This window comes from Triticum aestivum, chromosome 3B (assembly GCF_018294505.1).
Source record: "Triticum aestivum cultivar Chinese Spring chromosome 3B, IWGSC CS RefSeq v2.1, whole genome shotgun sequence".
Taxonomy (NCBI): domain Eukaryota; kingdom Viridiplantae; phylum Streptophyta; class Magnoliopsida; order Poales; family Poaceae; genus Triticum; species Triticum aestivum.
In genome coordinates this window covers 332,601,924-332,622,759 of record NC_057801.1, presented here as the reverse complement: position 1 = coordinate 332,622,759, position 20,836 = coordinate 332,601,924, and positions in this window count along the sequence as shown.

Genomic DNA, 20,836 nt, shown 5'->3' with positions numbered 1-20,836 from the left:
TCCTCCCAGGTTATTTCATTTTCGTTGGGGTGCATGTGCAGGAAGTTTTCCCACCACGATGCGGCTGCTCCTGTGAGATAATGTGGTGCATACAATACTTTTTCACGGTCTGAACACTATGCAATAATTAATTTTCTCTCCATCTCTCGAAGCCAGTCGTTGGCCTCAAGAGGCTTGTCGGTATGAGAAAATGTTGGAGGACGCATCTTTTGTAACTCAGATAATTTGGATTGTGGTTGATACTGACCATGGTTACTTACCATATTGATGAATTGGTTCATCATTTCCTGGTGTTGTTGCTGACTCTGTTCATATAAACGACATACTTGTGTAAAAGCTGTTTCACTGTCCTGTTGACTTGTCTGTCCCTGAGTGAAATTGTGGTTTTGTGGTGTGCCATAATTTTCTTCTGGCTGATTTGGCATGGAGCGCGTCCAAGGACGAGACATCTTTCACTCTGGTGATATATTTTGTGAAACTCGTAAGATAAGAAAGAGAGTCGCGAAAGTCAATAAAATCACACACAAGATTTTTTTTTTTAAAAACTCCAGGATATTTCTGAAAATACACGTTTGCGCGCGGAGAAGGACTATTACATATCTTACACGCAAGCATAATTATACAGTACATCACTCAGGACATGCGTACATAATCGTGACGTGTTATTTAAACTAGTGCGCTTCTCCAGATCCTACATGATGCGCAAACAGGCTACTTCTCACAACCTATGTACATATAAACATATTACACAAGTTGGTACATCGCATGGCGTCTACGCGCACTCAGTCGGAGATGGTGAGGATCTCCTTGGCCTACCGAGGGTGAGACGCAGTGATGTTGGGGAATCAACTTCCTCCTCGCTAATAGGTTCTAGACGAGGAACGCTGCGCTGAGCTGAAGGAGCAGGTGCCGTAGGCAGAGTACCCTGCATAAGAGTGGGCGGAATAGGTGGAGTAGCACGTATGGGAGTGGGTGCAAAAAGTGGTGCAGCGCGAACGGGAGTGGGTGCAAAAAGTGGTGCAGCGCGAATGGGAGTGGGTGCAATAGCCTGGTTAAATTCCTCACTGGTAGGCAGACGATGTGCAGTGGCGAGAATGGTAGGCAAATGAGAAGCTGAGGACGAGATAAAAGTCAGCGGTGGAGCAGTGTGTAGGAGTTCTCTCCTGTTAGCAGCACAGCCATGAACTGAGTCCATGCGGGCAGCTACAAGGTCGTCCACCATGCTGTCGAAGGCTGCTTCCAGGGCTTGGAGGTACTCGACAAGCATCTCAAAGGCCTCGTCTTGCTCTCCTCTGGGGCAAGAGAATGAGTAGTGACAGGTGTAAGGCACGTGGCATGGAAGGTAGCGGTAGCGACGGGTCTTCATTGCAGGAAGGACATCCCCAAGACGAGCTATCGCCTCGCGAGCTTCCATCTGCATAGCATGCCTCTCTGTCGGCATGGCTCTCCCCAAGAAACGGAAGCGGCGCATCTCAACACGCCCTCCCCTGAATTGCACTGCGGCTTGGTGCATGGTCAGACTGTCGTTGATCTTGTGCGGATAAAGTGTGAAGACTGGGCGCACAGATGGCCCCATCGCGACCTGAACGATGAAGGAGAGGAGTTTGACGAACCCCTCAGGCACGTTGGCGAACATTTGAGACTCGCAGTCGCTACCGGCCATCTACAAAAGTAGGCAAAAATTCTGAGTGATCAGATCATAAATTTTTATGCTGACTATCAAAAAAATGTCTACATTTGTAAAAACATGAATAAACTCTGTCATGCTAATAACCAATTAGCGATCACACCTAGTGGCTTCCTACAGTTAGACTGGCTCTGGTTACCAAGTCTGTCACGACCGACTTTTTCAATAAATAAATATTGAGAAAATCGATCTTTAAATCCCAGTATAGGAAAAGTCATCCTCACTAGTAGACAAATACTTGATGAACAGAGGACCAATAGCATTAAATATATTACAGGGTTGAGCTGAGGCTGCTCAACAATTTATAACAAACTCGCCAATATCTCACATAAGGGCGGTTATGACACATGGATGTGGTGGCATGCTACTAGCTCGAGATAAAAAGTGGTGGATAACTTGACTCCTAACTGGCAGCTCATCGACCGTCGAGGTGAGGCTCGATGAATTTATTTCTGGGTTGCGGAAGCGGATAATACAATGACCAAATAGGATCGCACAGGACTGACTGGGACTCCTCTAGGCGTCGGACTCGCTATCAAACTCTTCATCCATGATATCGCCTTCATCAACATCTGGCGAAATCAACAAGCCAGGTGAGTACTTTGAAAGTACTCGCAAGACAGTTCGGACAAAAGATATAATCAATGAATGCATGAATGCGTCACGAATAAAATGTTGCTCATACAACAATGATAATATTTATGCACGACTTGATAAGTAAACAAATAAATGAAAACCGATCGTGTGTCTGGAGCGACGCCTCGAAAGGTAAACCAATAAAACCCATGCCACAGTCGGGCGTCTAAGCGACACCACATAAAGGGATTTAAAAGAAATGCCACAGTCGGACGTCTGAGCGACATCACATAAAGGGCTTTCAAAGAAATGCCACAGTCGGACGTCTGAGAAACATCACATAAAGGGCTTTAAAAGAAATGCCACAGTCGGACGTCTGAGCGACATCACATAAAGGGCTTTGAAAGAAATGCCACAGTCGGACGTCTGAGTGACATCACATAAAGGGCTTTAAAAGAAATGCCACAGTCGGACGTCTGAGCGACATCACATAAAGGGCTTTAATAAAAGTAAATATGATTATGTCACCGTCGGACGTCTGAGCGACATCACAGACAGGGCTTACAATAAATGTAAATACAAGTTTGCCACCATCGGACGTCTGAGCGACATCACAGACAGGGCTTGTACAAAAGTAAATAACAAGATTAGTCCATCCACAAGAATAATCTTTTAACCGGATTTATCCCACATGAATCCCACCGGAGTTTTGTCACTGAGGCTGATACCTGACAAGATAAGATGAATATAGTACTTGAACAAAGTACAAGATAATTGAAAGATTTGAGACTCTGCAGAGTTTGGATGAACTGACCACAGCCAACGGATTTCCGTAGTCACGAAGGACTAGTTCCGTTTACGGTATTTCAGTAGAAACACATTTAACTAGTACACACCCATTTCACCTCACGATGCCAGGAATCACCCTGGACAACATCCAAGGAAAACTTTGAGACGGGGAGGCCACAACCTCAAATAGCATGGGATCAAATTTCTATATGCGCGCTCTAAGGGGTGCCCCCCTCTCGGTCCCAACCGGAAACACCCATGCCCCCTGACCGGATGATGGGCTTTAATCCAGGGCCATGGAACCCTCATCCCGGCCTCTCTATTTGGTGTGTACTAGGAAAACGATTTGCAACTTACTAAGCCATATTCCTTTTGGAAAACATGTGACAGTACAGGAAGGAATGTATGGAAATGTGATTTGTTTCACGATGACACGGAAGTCAAATAATCTGGCATAAGACTGGCATGTCACAACACTGCCATCTTACCCAACCTCATTCCATCACATGGCCATGCAAATATGTATCCAACAACATAATGCTTTCCGAGACTTACTTTCCACTAATGTGCACGAAATATAACATTCAAAGGAGTGTTCATAAACATGCCTTGACTATACTAAAATGCAAACATGCAACAACCACTCATCATATCAAGAGTTCAAACATGCTTGCCTAGTTCAGAGTAGTCGGAGTTTAACTGTGTGAACTTTGCAGCTCTGTCACCTCTTCCGGTATCTACGGTATAAGAGAAATACGTACGTAACGTAAATACCGTGAGTGTACAGAAAAGTGTTCCAAATATTTTTTAAATAAATATGACAAAAAACTAGACAGAAAAATAAAGGTGACAGAAAAGGAATCAATCAAAACCAATTTTCTGTTAAAAAGTTATAAGAGTTTTGGTCCAAGGACCCATCTGTAATGAAACAAAAAGTTCCCAGGGGGCTCTGTGGAAAAGTCCAGAATAACGTTTCGTTTAAAAGAAACGACTGTGAGGCTGACAGGCGGGCTCCACCGGTCAGGTTTGAAATTTCAAACGGAGAAAACAGAACACGATGGCGCCTGAGGGGTGCGGTGGTCGCAGGCGGCGATCCACGGTGAGGCAGGGGGATCGGGGGGTACCTGCGTGATCAGTGCACCGTTCCGCGTCTGTGGGTGGTGGTGGTTGTCGCCGGCGAGCACTGTGTCGACGGCGGCCCTTGCTCCGGCGGATGGCGGTTCGGGCAGTCGTGGATCTCACCGGAGGGAGCGGAGTGAATCGAGGTGGAGGCCGAGGCGGAACGGGACGGCCGGAGTCAGGGAAGAAGGACCCCTCGAGGCTCTTCCAATGGCTAGGCGGGGTCTAGTGTAGTGGTGGAGTTGTGCGGGGGCGAGAGCGAGCTCGGGGGTGCTATTTATAGCCGGCCCGAGGTGGTTGTGTGACACCCCAAAAATTTGGCCTTGTTTTATTAAATTAAAATTTTGCTAGGAATTAAAACTTTGGATTTCTGAGCTCCATTTTGATTTTTAAATCATTTCCTTCCCTGTTATGATGAGTTTTTCCCAAAGAGAAAACTTTTCAAATATGTTTTTGGACTTGTTTAACCTCTCAAGAAAAACTTTCCTTTTATCAGTATAACTAATTAACTAATTTAATTGATTGATCTTTACCTTCTTGAATATAGTTTTTCAAGGTTATATGGCCATATTTGAACTACAACCATTTGATGGATTCAATTAAAATTTCCACAAAAATTTGGAGATGTCATGTGATGTTTTTAAATCACTTTTATGCAAAAATATATTTCATTCATGAAATATTTTGAGCCCTACACTCAGTTTTTCTTCTGTGGTCCAGAGTGCATTTTGCACTACAACCCTTTTATATATTTCTTTAAAACTTCTACCAAAATTAGGGGAGGTCAGTAGGAGCATATTATTCCATTTTGTGCAAAAATCCAGGGTTGTTCTTTGAAAATATTGAGTGAATCAACCTCATTTCCATTCTGGACCAACTTGATGATTTGTACAGCAACCACCATTTTAATTGCTCCTATATCCATGATTACTTTTTCTATTGGTAGTCCCCCTTGCCAAACCCTTAAGTCCAGGAGCATGCACCCATTGGGTTAATTTTGGTTCATGAAATAATGCCATTTATTTCCTGTCCAGAATTGAAATTCTGCTAGACTTGCACTAACAAGTTTGTGCATTTCACCAACTAACATCACCACCCTCTCTTTCATCCACAGAGACACTGATTTGGAGATTTTGGCCACTCCAAGAAATGCCTAAGTGCCCTTAGCATTTTGTCAAACACCATATGGGCATAATCTGTTTTGGCATGAATTTTTGGTTTGCACTGTGAACCTGATCTCCTGACCAAACCAGCTTGTCTACTGATCCCCTTGCAAGCCATAGCCTACAACTGCTAATCCTCAGCTCCAACCAAGCCATCTAGCAGGCCAGGGCATTTCGCCGAACAGATGGTCGGCGTGCTCTGGGCACGCCCAGAGCGCGCATATTGCAGCCGCGCACGCGAGCAGACACGCTGGCCGCCACGGTTTTGGCTCGCTCTGCAGCACCTCGCCACGTGCTACCCTCCTCACCGCAACGCGCCAAGCAGCCCCCGCCACGCCCGGCAGGCCAAGAGCTAGCCGCCGCCGCCACCGACAGCCCCTGCTCCATTCAGCGCCGCCCAAGCCACCCCGGCTCGCCACCTGGCCCCGGCACAGCCCGAGCTCATCCACACGGGTGTCCGCTAGCGTTCGTCGCCGCCACGTCGCCCTAGCTACAGAGAGACGGTTCGCCGGAGAGCTTATCCCCACTGCCGCGGAACCGACCTTGGCGCGCTATAAATGGACCCCCCGAGCTTCCCCGAGCACGCAGGCGACCTTATGCTACCCCCATGGCGCTCCCCTGCCTCGCATTCGACCCGGGGAGGCCTCCTTCCTCATCTCCGGCAACTCCGGCCGCCGCCACCGCCCCGGCCAATCCGGCACCTCCAGTACCTCCCCCTCTCCGTTCTCTTCGCCAGGAACTTCCTCATCCTCCCATGAACCTTTCCCACTACTTGATTTTAATCGGGAACCATCGCCGCCACAATGTCACTTCGCCACCGAAGCTTTCCTCCGCCGCGGAGCTCGCCGCCGGCAGCTCCCTCCACCTCCAGCTACCCTGCGACCACCGGGAGGACCGCACTGGAGTGGCGGATCCATCCCCGCCCTCAGGGCCCCGCGAGGAGCCGCCAGTCGCCGGCGACAATCGCCGGAGCTCCGCCTCCGCTCGGGACAGAGGAAGGAGAGGGAAAGAGACTAGTCAAACCTGACTAGTGGGCCCCCTGGACCCACTGTCAGCGACCCCGTGCCTGTCCACGTGGGATTAAGTGAAGACGTAATCCGCCTAGTACGTTTTCCCCGCTCCGAAAGCGTATTCCCCTCCGAAACGTTTTCTTTTCTGTTTTAATTTAAATAACAGATTTGACCAGAACTTTGACTGGCTATAACTTTTTAAATATAACTCCAAATGAATTAATTCTTTTTCCTACATCTCTCAAATATTGTCTAGTTTATTTTAAGATTTATTTGAATATTTTCCAAACAAATTTTTTGTACTGTTTTTGAAATAGGTGTTATTTGCATATTATTGAAAATAGGATTTTTGGGAGAGAAAGAAGCTTTCAAAATTTTGGAGAGCACCCCCACCTCTCCACACCATGAAGGCAAGCATTCTGAACCCTGGCATAATGTTTTTGGTGTGTTATTTGCCACGTTCATAACACCACCTTACTTCGGAGGACTTGTTATTTCATGTGACATGATCATTTGCATGGAAGTATATCAGTGATTTCCTTGCTGTTGGAAATGAATATTATTGTGATGGTAATCCTCCTCATGTGCCTTGCATGCATGCCGGGAAGGAATCCGGGAAAGCCTCGGCCTTGGGTAGGCGTGAGCTTGTCGCCGGTCCCCGTCGGGACGGTTATGTCCGGTATGGCATGGTAAGGTACATTGAGTGGTGATTTCTTCGGTTGAAATATATTTGTTATACATGTCATGCAGGGAACTCATAAGCCTCCAGAGTCAGCCGTAGATCGAGTCTTGTTCCGGTAACCCCCATACTTGTTTCGTACTGCCACTGGTCCCTACCGTAGGTGGGGTATGGTTCAGTAAGTTGTTAACCCTTGTCTTGGCACACACCGTACAGAGAGGCCATGGTGGAAGATACCGGTTGTAGCCGGTAGGCATGCCACCTGGTCCGGGGGCATGGGTGTATCCGGTTGGGACCGAGAGGGGGGCACCCCTTAGAGCGCGCGATATAAATTTGATCCCATGCTACGCGAGGTTGTAGCCTCCCCACTTAGAGTTTTGCTTAACATGTGTCATGGGTGATTCCAGACACGAGTGAAAGCTGGTGTGTTCAAGTCAGGTGTGTTTCAATTAAAAGACCGTAGACGGAATTAGTCCGATGGACTAAAGGAATCCGTTACTCGTGGGTAAAGAGTACACTCTCTGTAGAGATATTAAACCTATTTGAATAGCCGTGTCCATGGGTAAGGATTACAGTCTGGGATGGGTCAGGTATCGGTCTTAGTGTCGGTCTTCGGAGGTGAAACGGTTAACCAGAAATGGAATTACTACTCGTGACTTGTGATATCTATGATTATTATTATTGTTGACTAACCCGTGATATTATTGTTATTACCGAGTATCTCTGGGATGGTTCTACCTCCGGGATATTCATTATGATTATATCTTTTAAAGCCCTTTATGTGGTGTCGCTCAGACGCCCGACTGTGGCATTTCTTTTAAAGCCCTTTATGTGGTGTCGCTCAGACGCCCGACTGTGGCATTTCTTTTAAAGCCCTTTATATGGTGTCGCTCAGACGCCCGACTGTGGCATTTCTTTTAAAGCCCTTTATGTGGTGTCGCTAAGACGCCCGACTGTGGCATTGCTTGCTATTTTTTTCATAAATTTTTATACTACCATGTTATTGCATTTTTATAAATAACTTGCTTGCACGCATCTGAGTTTCATTGTGACTGACGTCATGAGCTTACAATATTTTTAGCACATCATGGTTATATTATACCTGTGTTCATAATGTTTGCGAGTACATTCAAAGTACTCACTGGCTTGTCCCTGGCTATTGTCTTGGCCAGATTTTCTTGCACGGAGAGGAGCGACGCGATGCCAGCCCCGGAACCCACTCAATGGAGAAAGCAGCCTCGCGAAGATAGGAATTAACCTGGTCAGCTGTTCCCGTGGGAAATGGAGTCCCATAGACACTGATGTTTCACAACCCGCTTCCGCCATCAACCACTAGAAACCATTTGTTGTACTCACTGGCCAGAATGGTCTTGTACTACATATTTTGTATTTTGTTTGGAATTTCTGTATCAAGTTGGAGCCTCATCAGCTAACAGTAATCCTGGGGCTGATGAGCACGACGGTCTTTTCTGGAAATTTATTACCCGGAAATCCGGTCGTGACAGACTTGGTATCAGAGCCAGGCTGACCATTGGCTAATCCTATCTTAGTCAGGTCAATAAACTTAGGCAAACCAACCCACTAGACCTTAGCCAAACCCCAGCCAAGCTTCTCGTGCAAGATAGCCACACAGTGACCCAACACCTTTTTGGCAGTCGGTGCCCAACCTATCAACCTAACCTGTCACTTATGCGCTAGTGACTGGCCCCTAAATAGTCCTTTCTCGCAAGCGTGCGAAGGAAGACTCCGTCCCCTTTTTTTCTTATAAAAAGGGCACGCTAGCCTCAACCCAGCACAGCACAGCCGCTACCCCAAACCGAGCCACAATGCCTGGACCTATAGTGCGCAATGAAACCACAGCAACCAACCTTGGAGGTTTTGTGACCATCCTCGCAAACCTCACCCGTCGTGCCTACGCGTTAGAGGAGCCACCAGAATATGTTGTGTATCAAGGACCCATGAGCGGTGAAGACCGTCAATTCTGGGCCACTGTGCACCTCTACGGTAGGGGTCTAGCACCCGAGCGCCCCTACAGGTTCACTGGAAGGACAACTTCCTTTGAGCCACAAGCCATCCAGCTAGCCGCTCGAGAGGCTATAGTTCATCTCAGGCACTTGTCGCCCAGAGTTAACTGTCGCTCGTTCCACTACTACCCCAGACGTGAAGGGTATGGTAGACCACCCCAAGTTGCCAACGGAGATCACGAGACGGACCCCGCATTGTTGCACCTAGTGCGCTATGTAAGTGCACTAGAGGTACTGTTCGACCAGATCACCATTGATCTAATCGCAGCTCGTGGAGAGCTGGTTCGTCGAGCCCCGACAAGAGGAGAAAACGAGCCCAACGCCGACAACCCAGTCGTGCTGTTTGGACAACCGATCGAGACCCCAAGATCAGCCCCAGCCATCGGCCAAGGTGCTGCGATAACCCCAGAGGTGCTTCGTCGCATTTTGGGAGCACACTCCAACGGAGTTGTGGCCAACAAGCCCCGCGATGGTCATCATCACTACCCCGACCCTGCAGTTCCCCCGCCATCTCCGACTAATCCCGGCAGTGAGACACGTGGACAAGCCTCGACATCCACCAGGCACGCCCGTTTAGACATGAACGAGGTAGACTAAGCCGTATGAGTAGCACCAAGTTTCAATGTATCCTCGCTTTGTAATCATGCGACCGCGTATTTTAACGCAGCCTGTCTTTGTGCCTCTGCTTTAATAGTAGCCTTGCATTTTTGGTCAACGCATAGCTGCATATTTTCCGGGCACAACTACCAAAACCAACCCGACGACAACCACAGTAACACGTCTCTTTATGAGATATGTGTATCTCTGACACTGACCTGACCTTTGGAGCTAAGCTGGCAAATTTATTACCTTTCACCACGGTAAAACGACCCGGCTCCATTGCTATATAAAGACCACCTTGTGACCTTACCCAACAACCCTCACCTTGTGCACCACACTCACACTTTTTCCTGTCATGCCGAGCCCAGCATTCATCTGAGAACCCCAGATGCAACCCCAGGTAGCTTTGTCAAAATATTGTGGGATTTTACCCGCAGTACCATGGGTTCTACCCAGCCACCTCAGTACGAGCTGTTCAAATCGAGGATCACCTCTTCCACCTCGGAATATTGGGCAGCAGTGCACATTCCTCCTGTAGACTCCAATCAAGATCCAACAGAAGTTTCCTTCGTGGGGAAATCTATGCCAACCCCACACCTGGCCATAGAAGCTGCTGCGAAAGAAGCGATTGCTCGTCTTCGATCCGCAGTACCCTATGCCCGCGAACGAGGATATTATTACTTTCCGAGTCTTGCAGCACCCGTAGAAGTAACATCTTTTCCCGGTGGATGTATTGGGAGAGACCCAGTTCTGGCCAACCTTATCCAGTACATCATTGCTCAAGAGCATTTGAACCAGCGAGTGATGGATTATCTCCAGATCCTCGCACATTTAAATCCTCAGATTGCCATCGGCAGACCACTGAGACCCGACCCGGAGAGACGCATACATCGACTGGTCAATCCACTTCCTCCGATAGAAGAGGAGTGTATCCCTTTACCAGAGACATTTTATCAGGACCCCACCCAGTTACCATTTTCATTTTAGACGTCGCTATTGTATTTGTTCCTTGCAACATTTATTTATGTGTGTGACTTATGCGTGATACCCTGAGTTTGTACGACGAGTCAATTATTTGGCTTCTACTAATGTGTGTAGTTTTTGTTGTGGATTATGCTCCTAAAAAAATTAACTATTTTTCCCTCGCAAAATCCTGGAGTGAGACTTCTTTTTCTTGAATTGCTACACCTGCCACTTCACGACGCGGATTAATTAATTTCACACAGCACCACGGCAGCAGTCTCACAACCGCTCGAATGCATATGGAGTATTTGTTTTTCACAACGGCTCTTAGCAAATCTCGAGGACGAGATTTTTCTCAAGGGGGATAGTATTGTGACACCCCAAAAATTTGGCCTTGTTTTATTAAATTAAAATTTTGCTAGGAATTAAAACTTTGGATTTCTGAGCTCCATTTTGATTTTTAAATCATTTCCTTCCCTGTTATGATGAGTTTTTCCCAAAGAGAAAACTTTTCAAATATGTTTTTGGACTTGTTTAACCTCTCAAGAAAAACTTTCCTTTTATCAGTATAACTAATTAACTAATTTAATTGATTGATCTTTACCTTCTTGAAAATAGTTTTTCAAGGTTATATGGCCATATTTGAACTACAACCATTTGATGGATTCAATTAAAATTTCCACAAAAATTTGGAGATGTCATGTGATGTTTTTAAATCACTTTTATGCAAAAATATATTTCATTCATGAAATATTTTGAGCCCTACACTCAGTTTTTCTTCTCTGGTCCAGAGTGCATTTTGCACTACAACCCTTTTATATATTTCTTTAAAACTTCTACCAAAATTAGGGGAGGTCAGTAGGAGCATATTATTCCATTTTGTGCAAAAATCCAGGGTTGTTCTTTGAAAATATTGACTGAATCAACCTCATTTCCATTCTGGACCAACTTGATGATTTGTACAGCAACCACCATTTTAATTGCTCCTATATCCATGATTACTTTTTCTACTGGTAGTCCCCCTTGCCAAACCCTTAAGTCCAGGAGCATGCACCCATTGGGTTAATTTTGGTTCATGAAATAATGCCATTTATTTCCTGTCCAGAATTGAAATTCTGCTAGACTTGCACTAACAAGTTTGTGCATTTCACCAACTAACATCACCACCCTCTCTTTCATCCACAGAGACACTGATTTGGAGATTTTGGCCACTCCAAGAAATGCCAAAGTGCCCTTAGCATTTTGTCAAACACCATATGGGCATAATCTGTTTTGGCATGAATTTTTGGTTTGCACTGTGAACCTGATCTCCTGACCAAACCAGCTTGTCTACTGATCCCCTTGCAAGCCATAGCCTATAACTGCTAATCCTCAGCTCCAACCAAGCCATCTAGCAGGCCAGGGCATTTCGCCGAACAGATGGTCGGCGTGCTCTGGGCACGCCCAGAGCGCGCATATTGCAGCCGCGCACACGAGCCGACATGCTGGCCCCCACGGTTTTGGCTCGCTCTGCAGCACCTCGCCACGTGCTACCCTTCTCACCGCAACGCGCCAAGCAGCCCCCGCCACGCCCGGCAGGCCAAGAGCTAGCCGCCACCGCCGCCGATAGCCCCTGCTCCATTCAGCGCCGCCCAAGCCACCCCGGCTCGCCACCTGGCCCCGGCACAGCCCGAGCTCATCCACACGGGTGTCCGCTAGCGTTCATCGCCACCACGTCGCCCTAGCTACAGAGAGACGGTTCGCCGGAGAGCTTATCCCCACCGCCACGGAACCGACCTTGGCGCGCTATAAATGGACCCCCCGAGCTTCCCCGAGCACGCATGCGACCTTATGCTACCCCCATGGCGCTCCCCTGCCTCGCATTCGACCCGGGGAGGCCTCCTTCCTCATCTCCGGCAACTCCGGCCGCCGCCACCGCCCCGGCCAATCCGGCACCTCCAGTACCTCCCCCTCTCCGTTCTCTTCGCCAGGAACTTCCTCATCCTCCCATGAACCTTTCCCACTACTTGATTTTGATCGGGAACCATCGCCGCCACAATGTCACTTCGCCACCGAAGCTTTCCTCCGCCGCGGAGCTCGCCGCCGGCAGCTCCCTCCACCTCCAGCTACCCTGCGACCACCGGGAGGACCGCACTGGGGTGGCGGATCCATCCCCGCCCTCAGGGCCCCGCGAGGAGCCGCCAGTCGCCGGCGACAATCACCGGAGCTCCGCCTCCGCTCGGGACAGAGGAAGGAGAGGGAAAGAGACTAGTCAAACCTGACTAGTGGGCCCCCTGGACCCACTGTCAGTGACCCCGTGCCTGTCCACGTGGGATTAAGTGAAGACGTAATCCGCCTAGTACGTTTTCCCCGCTCCGAAAGCGTATTCCCCTCAGAACTTTGACTGGCTATAACTTTTTAAATATAACTCCAAATGAATTAATTCTTTTTCCTACATCTCTCAAATATTGTCTAGTTTATTTTAAGATTTATTTGAATATTTTCCAAACAAATTTTTTGTACTGTTTTTGAAATAGGTGTTATTTGCATATTATTGAAAATAGGATTTTTGGGAGAGAAAGAAGCTTTCAAAAAATTTGGAGAGCACCCCCACCTCTCCACACCATGAAGGCAAGCATTCTGAACCCTGGCATAATGTTTTTGGTGTGTTATTTTCCACGTTCATAACACCACCTTACTTCGGAGGACTTGTTATTTCATGTGACATGATCATTTGCATGGAAGTATATCAGTGATTTCCTTGCTGTTGGAAATGAATATTATTGTGATGGTAATCCTCCTCATGTGCCTTGCATGCATGCCGGGAAGGAATACGGGAAAGCCTCGGCCTTGGGTAGGCGTGAGCTTGTCGCCGGTCCCCGTCGAGACGGTTATGTCCGGTATGGCATGGTAAGGTACATTGAGTGGTGATTTCTTCGGTTGAAATATATTTGTTATACATGTCATGCAGGGAACTCATAAGCCTCCAGAGTCGGCCGTAGATCGAGTCTTGTTCCGGTAACCCCCATACTTGTTTCGTACGGCCACTGGTCCCTACCGTAGGTGGGGTATGGTTCAGTAAGTTGTTAACCCTTGTCTTGGCACACACCGTACAGAGAGGCCATGGTGGAAGATACCGGTTGTAGCCGGTAGGCATGCCACCTGGTCCGGGGGCATGGGTGTATCCGGTTGGGACCGAGAGGGGGGCACCCCTTAGAGCGCGCGATAGAAATTTGATCCCATGCTACGCGAGGTTGTAGCCTCCCCACTTAGAGTTTTGCTTAACATGTGTCATGGGTGATTCCAGACACGAGTGAAAGCTGGTGTGTGCAAGTCAGGTGTGTTTCAATTAAAAGACCGTAGACGGAATTAGTCCGATGGACTAAAGGAATCCGTTACTCGTGGGTAAAGAGTACACTCTCTGCAGAGATATTAAACCTATTCGAATAGCCGTGTCCATGGTTAAGGATTACAGTCTGGGATGGGTCAGGTATCGGTCTTAGTGTCGGTCTTCGGAGGTGAAACGGTTAACCAGAAATGGAATTACTACTCGTGACTTGTGATATCTATGATTATTATTATTGTTGACTAACCCGTGATATTATTGTTATTACCGAGTATCTCTGGGATGGTTCTACCTCCGGGATATTCATTATGATTATTTCTTTTAAAGCCCTTTATGTGGTGTCGCTCAGACGCCCGACTATGGCATTTCTTTTAAAGCCCTTTATGTGGTGTCGCTCAGACGCCCGACTGTGGCATTTCTTTTAAAGCCCTTTATGTGGTGTCGCTCAGACGCCCGACTGTGGCCTTTCTTTTAAAGCCCTTTATGTGGTGTCGCACAGACGCCCGACTGTGGCATTTCTTTTAAAGCCCTTTATGTGGTGTCGCTAAGACGCCCGACTGTGGCATTGCTTGCTATTTTTTTCATAAATTTTTATACTACCATGTTATTGCATTTTTATAAATAACTTGCTTGCACGCATCTGAGTTTCATTGTGACTGACGTCATGAGCTTACAATATTTTTAGCACATCATGGTTATATTATACCTGTGTTCATAATGTTTGCGAGTACATTCAAAGTACTCACTGGCTTGTCCCTGGCTATTGTCTTGGCCAGATTTTCTTGCACGGAGAGGAGCGACGCGATGCCAGCCCCGGAACCCACTCAATGGAGATAGCAGCCTCGCGAAGATAGGAATTAACCTGGTCAGCTGTTCCCGTGGGAAATGGAGTCCCATAGACACTGATGTTTCACAACCCGCTTCCGCCATCAACCACTAGAAACCATTTGTTGTACTCACTGGCCAGAATGGTCTTGTACTACATATTTTGTATTTTGCTTGGAATTTCTGTATCAAGTTGGAGCGTCATCAGCTAACAGTAATCCTGGGGCTGATGAGCACGACGGTCTTTTCTGGAAATTTATTACCCGGAAATCCGGTCGTGACAGGTTGCCGTGAATGGATAAGTCTGGCGGGTGATTACGGCGGCGCTGTGGTGGGACGGTCGGCTTAGGAGCTTGAGCATCGCCTAGGTGGAGCAGTGTTGCCATTTCAGGGTCCAGCTCAGCACGGGAGGGAGGGTTACGGCCTGCCCTCGACGGAACGGTAGCACGGCCTTTCGGCGGCAGAGAACGCGCTCTGCGCGTGCCAAGCCACGGCGACGGTGCTGCATGCGTGCGCTGGCAAGGTGATGGCCACGCGGAGCCACCAGGAGGTTTGGCCGGCGCCGAATGGCCTTAAGCCGCAGTTTTGCTCCCTGTCGGCCGTTACGGTGGTTCTGCCGCCGCAAAGCACGCCGGCGCAGGCGGGCCAGGGCGCCACCGACGCCAGGAAGGCGCCAAGCGCGCGTGTGGAGCTACGGACAAGAGGGATGGGCTGCGAGCATCGAGCCAAATGCACAGTGGGCATGTGACTGAAGTTCTGTCGGGGAAACGACACTGAAACTCTGAATTTTCTGAATATGAACGAAAACAGTGCATGCCAAGTGTTCGACAGAATGATTCTGGCATGTAGAGATTTTTCCTTGAGCTGATTTTTGGTGGAGTGGTCTCTCATTGCCACTAGAGGTTGCCTGAATTTTGGTGGAATTTTTGAAGAAGTGTAGATATGAATTTCACCAAATTTGGCAAATCTGGTCCAAACTTGCAGAGAGTGAAATTTGAAATTTTTGAAAAGAAGAAGAGTGGATCAAGATGGTTCTGGGTTGTGGGTACAAAGGACTATCCAGGGGTGTTGAGTTGAGGTCAAAAATCAAAAGCATTAGGGTACTTGCTTTGCAAATCACCTAGGCTCAAAAGAAATGACAGAATTATTTTGGGAAGAGAAATAATTGGAATAAAATCCAAAAATGGATTTTATTAGTTTGGACAGAATGTTTGGGTTGTACCAAAGTGGGAGGAGGGGTTTTGGGGGAATTTTACCATAGGAGGCATGGTAAACAAGAATGGATCCAAAATCAAAAGAAAGCCCAAAAACAAAAGGTTTTCTTTTTAAGAGAAACTAAAACCAAGAAAAGATTTTTGAGAGGGCAAACTTAGAAGAGGGTTTTTAAGAAGGGTTTAAATGACCTTCTTCAAACCAAGCAAGGCTCTAACTGAAAACAAAAACCACAAAATTTTTGGAGTGTCACAATATTCTTATTGTTGGGGATGTTCATATCCCCGTTGAGGTAACCTAGTGTCATTCGAAATTTCTCCGGTTCCATGTTATTCGGAATGAGCTTGTTAACTAGACTTGATCAACCTTGTTAGTGGATTCATTTTGATGATCATGAGATGGATGAAACTAGAAGGAACAACCTTCTGTACCCTCTTTTTACTTTCTGTTATTTAGGATAAATAAAGAAAAAATAGTATGTCTGTTTTTTGAATTATCCGTGCAATAAAAAATATCCCAAAAATAAAAGTGTTCCAGATGCCCTGCAAATTTAGTATGATTTTTCATGGAATATTTGAGGATTTTAGGTACTGAAAACACTGCAGGAGGGGCAAGCACCAGGCCACGAGGGTGGAGGGCGCGCCCCCGTGTCTCGTGGGCCCATGGTGGCCCCCCTCCACTTATGCCAGCACCCACACACTCCATCTTCTTCCCAAAAAAATCCCCATCCAGCTCAAGCATGAGTTCTAGCTCATTTTGCTGCGATTTTTGATCTCCTTGCACAAAGCTCCATTCACAAAACTGCTTTGGGAGATTGTTGCTTGTTATGTGACTCCTCCATTGGTCCAATTAGTTTTTGTTCTAGTGCTTTATTGATTGCAATTTTTTGTTGCATAGGTGACCCTGTTCTTGAGCTTGCATGTCAAATTTATGAGGTCCCAAGTAATTCTAATGCATGATATAGGCTCTAGGCACTTGTAGGAGTAGTTGCCACCAATCTTGTTTAGTTTTATTCATTTTTATCTTGAAGTTACTAAAATTTCAGAAATTTTTCAGAAAAAGAAATATGTCTAGGAGAATGTATCAAGGTGGTTCCTCAGTAAAGAAAGGACCAAGGATTGGTATGCGTGAGCAAGACGATGAACTACCGAGGGACGCATAAGTACGAGCTTGTGAGTGGCCATCCGACGATTTTATGGGCAAAGCAGGCTTTAAGGAGAATTTGACGCATATGTGTGTAATGCTGATCTAGAGGACTTCTTACAAGATAAGTGTCCTTAGTACTATCAATTGACTGATTCATTCGTGCGAAGGTTTAAATATAAATGTTCACGTAATTCTCTGAGTGTCCTATTTGATATCTATGATACCTCTTATACCATGGACTTAGAGGATTTTGCAACTGCTTGCAAACTTCCGCAGTGGGGTAATATTAATGATCCCCACAAATCTGAATTTAGAGACTTTCTTGCTAGTATTACTATGGGGGAATCTAGGGATATAGCACAAGCTGCCATAGGGAGCATTCATTTTCCTGCTATACATTAGTTTTCTCTCTTCATTAGTAGATGCATTAACGGTAAAGATGAAGCATGTCATATGTGTGTCCCTGATCTTAGTGTCCTCAAGAGTGCCATATTAGGTAATAAAGATTACAGCTTGGGGGCAATAGTTGCACGTAGGTTGCATAACAATGGTAGGGCTAGAGATTTATTTGGAGGAACTTATGCAACCTGTGTGGCTAATTATCTTGGTATAGCCCCACGAGAGGGGGATATGATGTTGCCTCCTGCTTATTTAGATTATGACGCTATGGTCAAACATCATTTTCTTAAGAGGAATGAACAATTCCTCCAGTATCGACTAATCTTTGACAGACATAGCGTTGTCCATGTTACTCTTCCTGCTCCTTTCCTTTTTGATTACCAGGCAAAAGGAAGATATGTTGTTACCAGGGAAGAAGCAGTTGAACACGAGGGGAGAGCAGAGGCGACTCGCCAACATGCCGCAGCTAAGGAGGCATTTGCTGCTGCATCTCAGTACGACCCCAGTTACAACTATGGATATCAGCCAGGCTACCCTTGGCAGTAGACCAACTTAGGCCAAAAGCCTAAGCTTGGGGGAGTACGTATTTCTCACCGACTTTACATTCATGTTCATACACTATTCAAGTCGTCGGTGCTCATACTCTTTCATTGTATTATCCATGCTAGTTTAATTTTCTTTTTCTCGCTTTCTTCTTGTGTGTTTGATAAACCTTAAGAAAAAACAAAAAAATTTAGTTAGTTTAATTTTCATGCTTGTAGTAGAAATTAAAATGAAACCAAAAAAGATTTCTCGTTCTTCTTCTTGCTTGTTGGGAGCTTTCCCATGTAAATAGTTTTATTTTCTTTTCTTTCCTTTGGGGGTCGAGAGTAGAAGACCATATTGAAAATGTTTAGTGGCTCTCTTATGCGTGATTGTAGATTTAACTTAGAGCCCATATTACTTTGTCTTCTCTCTTGAGTTGCATGCTTGCAGCTTCCAGCTTACTCCAATGCACGTGCACTATAACTATTATACACATCGTTCGGTCGCGCAAGTGAAAGGAAATAATGACGATATATGATGGACTGATTGAGATGAGAAAAGCTGGTATGAACTTGACCTCTCTTGTTTTTGTAAATATGATGAGTTCATCGTTCCTGATACAGCTTATTATGAAGTAAACATATTTGCAATGACATTTAGAGATTATAGTTGCTTGTGCCATGCTTGATTAGCTATGAGTTATAATGGTTTACCTTGCATGCCAACATGCTATTAAAATGATTATGATGTGGCATGATGGGATGGTATCTTCCTTTGAATGAATTGAGTGACTCGACTTGGCACATGTTCACGCATGTAGTTGAAACAAATCAACATAGCCTTCATGATATTTTTGTTCATGGTGGATTATATCCTACTCATACTTGTACTCGGTGTGAATTAATTTTGATGCATGTTCATGACTGTTGTTGCTCTCTCAGTTGGTCGCTTCCCAGTCTTTTGCTAGCCTTCACCTGTACTAAGCGGGAATACTGCTTGTGCATCCAAACTCCTTAAACCCCAAAGTTATTCCACATGAGTCCACCATACCTTCCTATATGCGGTATCTACCTGCCATTCCAAGTAAATTTGTATGTGCCAAACTCCAAACCTTCAAATGAAATTATGTTTTGTATGCTCGAGAAGCTCATGTTTCAACTAGGGCTACCTATATCTTCCATGCTAGGTGGGTTATTCTCAAGAGGAGTGGACTCCGCTCCTCATTGACGAGAAAGGGTCGGTAACCGGGATGCCCAGTCCCATGATCCAAAAAGATCAAAGCAAATCAAATTAATTAAACAAAACTCCCCCAGGGATGTTGTTAGTTGGAGGCACTCGTCGTTTCGAGCAAGCCATGGATTGATGATTTTTTGGTGATGGGGGAGTATAAACTTTTACCATTCTGTTTGGGAACTGCCTATCATGCATGTAGTATGGAAGATATCGCCATTTCATAGTTGTTGCGTTGACAGTGAAAGTATGCCGCTCAAAATATTATTCAATCTCTATTTTAAAATTGAGCTCTAGCACCTCTACAAATCCCTGCTTCCCTCTACGAAGGGCCTATCTATTTACTTTTATGTTGAGTCATCACCTTCTTATTAAAAGCACCCGCTGGAGAGCACACTATCATTTGCATTCATTACTATTGGTTTATATTGGGTAGGACTTGACTGGATCTCTTTTACCATGAATTACAATGTTTAGTCAGTCCTTGATCTTTAAAGGTGCTCTGCATTTATGTTTTGCGGTCTCAGAAAGGGCTAGCGAGATACCATCTTGTTATATCATATTATGATTGTTTTGAGAAAGTGTTGTCATCCGAGTTATATTATTATGGCTCGCTAGCTGATTATGCCATTGATATGAGTAATTGTGAGACCTAAGTGTTATTGTGAGTATGGTTAGTTCATGATATTTGCTGAAACTTGAATGATGGCTTTACATATTTACAACAACAAGAGCAAACAGAGTTTGTAAAAGTTTTTCTTTATCACTTTCTGTTTATCAACTAAATTTCTTGAGGACAAGCAAAGGTTTAAGCTTGGGTGAGTTGATACGTCTCCAACGTATCTACCTTTCCAAACACTTTTGCCCTTGTTTTGGACTCTAACTTGCATGATTTGAATGAAACTAACCCGGACTGACGCTGTTTTCAGCAGAACTGCCATGATGTTATTTTATGTGTAGAAAACAAAAGTTCTCGGAATGACCTGAAAATCCACGGAGACAAGTTTTGAAAAATATAAAAAATACTGGCGAAAGAATCAAGACCAAGGGGCCCACACCCTGTCCACGAGGGTGGGGGCGCGCCCACCCCCCAGGCGCGCCCCCTGCCTCGTGGGCCCCCTGATGCTCCACCGAACTATACTCCAACTCCATATATTCCATTTCACGGAGAAAAAAATCAGAGAGAATGTTTCATCGCATTTTACGATAAGGAGCCGCCGCCAAGCCCTAATCTCTCTCGGGAGGGCTGATCTGGAGTCCGTTCGGGGCTCCGGAGAGGGGGATTTGTCGCCGTCGTCATCATCAACCATCCTCCATCACCAATTTCATGATGCTCACCACCGTGCGTGAGTAATTCCATCGTAGGCTTGCAGGACGGTGATGGGTTGGATGAGATTTACCATGTAATCAAGTTAGTTTTGTTAGGATTTGATCCCTAATATCCACTATGTTCTGAGATTGATGTTGCTATGACTTTGCTATGTTTAATGCTTGTCACTAGGGCCCGAGTGCCATGATTTCAGATCTGAACCTATTATGTTTTCATGGATATATGTGTGTTCTT